This window comes from Amblyomma mixtum, chromosome 4, assembly GCF_055824585.1.
Source record: "Amblyomma mixtum isolate Tamu chromosome 4, ASM5582458v1, whole genome shotgun sequence".
Classification (NCBI taxonomy): domain Eukaryota; kingdom Metazoa; phylum Arthropoda; class Arachnida; order Ixodida; family Ixodidae; genus Amblyomma; species Amblyomma mixtum.
Window position 1 is genome coordinate 138,496,754 of NC_143015.1, and position 2,549 is coordinate 138,499,302.

The following is a 2,549-nucleotide window of genomic DNA, read 5'->3' on the forward strand; positions in this document are numbered from 1 at the left end:
TCAAGATGCACGTGCGGCAGCGACCACTCTGTTCGCAGCTAGCCGTCCGTGCAACTTCGTCACATGGTGCAAACTCATCTAATACCTGATTGGTTTTGTTTCTTTTCGCTACACTGAATTTGTAAATTAACTAGAGTTACTCCTACGTGTAGGCGGTCGCACCGAGCCCAGTAGTTGCTTTTCAACAAGATTCTGACAAGTGCGGAATAAGGAACTTCGTGTAAGAAGTGCATTGGCCACTGGTACTGAACAGAGGTATGAATCAAATGGCGTCCGTTTTCAGCAGACGCGTAAGCATACTTACCTGGTGCTGTGTCGCCGGCGATCAGCAAGGTCGGGGCTCCGTGTCGAGGCCTGCCATTGCACTGCGGCAGGCTGAAGCGCGCCACTACGCCGAACTGGGGTAGTTGGGACATATAATTTTTGGTAGTGGGGGTTCGGCGTTCGCGCCATACCCCTGTTATGAAATTCCAAAATCAGATGCACATTCTTCATGCAGTGATCCCACGGGGACTCGGGCTCGAACACTTGGTGCCTGTATGAATGCCGCTCCTCTTTCAGGTTTGTCTCACACCTCTCTCCCTTCCTTGAACAATTATACCGAAGCCCTCCGCTATGGAACGTCTTTCTTCGTTTCCTTTCTCCCTTCTTTATACTGCGTCATTTCTGACAATTTTTTCCTTGCGTGCTTTAGTTAATAAAATAAATTAAAATGAAAACAAAGAAAAACCGTGTATGATGTGTTCAGGAAAGTAAAAACACCGCTACATTTTACACAAACCACACAGGAAAGACGTCCTGTCCGTCTTTCTGTGTGGTTTGTGTAAAATTTAGCGCTGTTTTTACTTTCCTGAACACAATGTCGCACCAACTAGCCCAGGAAAAGGTACTGTTGACCGTGTATGTGTCTGCGAGGTCATCGTGTCATACCCTTAAGGTGGAGCCTAAGTGTCCCCTGAATTTTCCGTCGCATGCATATCCGGACGGCAAGTGCTTTCCTACCATACCGCAAGTTCGCCTCCGTTCACTGGACAGTCTTCAGGACTGGATGCAAAGAAAGCTTGTGGGTGCCGGCTTTCACATGAAGTCGCCTCTCCATACTGCATCCAGTTAACAGGAGCAGGCATGAAGACGATGATAAACATTTTTATTGAGCAGAGATAACAGTGGCGTACGGTCTTCCTAGTCCAGAAAGTTGTTGGCTGCTGCCGCTGCTCTTGCCCTTTCTGCCGGTTGGAACTTGACTCCAGGGTCCAGGGACAGCGTCCCCTCCCGCCGCTAGACCATTGAATCAGCATAACCTCCTAATCGTTGTTCTTTGTTAGTCTTTGTTATGTGATATAATTTTGGTTTATGGGGGTTTAACGTCCCAAAGCAACTCAGGCTATGAAGGACGTCGTAGTGAGGGGCTCCGGAAATTTCGACCACCCGGGGTTCTTCAACGTGCACTGACATATGGTATAGGTCCGTTACCTGCCAGCACAACGGACAGTGTGGGTATAAAGTTTTTTCAGACTAATGAATATATTAGTTTGCAGTTTTCTTAGTGTTATTTCTGGTGTCTTCGTTAACTCTTCGCCCGGTAGCGTATATTCCCTCCTACATAGCCTGTAGGATCTCTGTATACGTGACTAGAATATTGGAATAAGCGTTTTCTTCTGTTTCTATAGTTGGCCGGGGTAATAGAGCTCCGTCAGGGCATAGAGCCATCTCAATGAAATTTGCTTTTCCATTCCTTCAAACGAAAACACTTCCGCACTCGCAGTCCGGCAGGCGTTGGAAATCCACGTAGTAGCATTGGCGTGCCATATCCCATGAGGCTACGAGAGACTCTGGTGTCCATTCATTTTGTGTATCGTTTGCCTTCTCCGGGTTGGATGGATGGAAACAACTTTATTACAAAAAAAAAATCTTCCAGGGTGGTCCCCTACTGGTCTAGGTGTCCAAGGGCTTGCGCTTCACGCAAAGCCCGATCCACCAGCCATTTCTGGCCGGCGGGCTGAGCGGTCCGTAAAGCAGCCTCCCAGGAAGAATGAGTGGGATTGGGGATGGGGCGATCTGCCTTTGGGGAAGGACATTCCCAAAAATAGTGGAAAAGTGTGGATCTGGGCACGCCACAGGTGGTACAATCAGGAGGAAAGGTGGGGTGAAAGCATTAGAGACGGTGGGGGGAAATAAAACAGCCTGTCTGTAATTGTCGCCATGTGGCGCTGGATGAGGGCGACAAGGTACTGTGGGGTGGTGGCAGTCTCATGCGGCTGAGTTTGTAGAATGTTGTAATTTGATGATATGTATACAGGACCGATGTAGCCTCGTTCGCAGGGTTGGGTGCCTGATCATCCGGGGTCTGGGAGGAGAGTTCTCGGGCCAGCGCATGAACGCGCTCATTACCGGGGATCGAGGCATGCCCAGGGACCCACGACAGAGTAACCGTTCGGTCGATGGAGGTGACTGTGGCAAGAATACGATGTGTTGCCGGCGTCGCCACGCCCTTTAGGTAGTGGCGGTACGCGGCCTGCGAATCTGTGTAAATTTCGGTTACGTTTTTG

At 49.4% G+C, this 2,549-nt stretch overlaps 1 non-coding gene across 1 annotated transcript; it reads left to right on the plus strand.

Annotated features, from left to right (window-relative positions):
• The first annotated feature begins 296 nt into the window (after positions 1 to 296).
• On the plus strand, positions 297 to 460 carry LOC149348435 (U1 spliceosomal RNA). Its single transcript, XR_016282594.1, has one exon. It is a non-coding gene; the product is annotated as a U1 spliceosomal RNA (small nuclear RNA).
• The last annotated feature ends 2,089 nt before the right edge of the window (positions 461 to 2,549 follow it).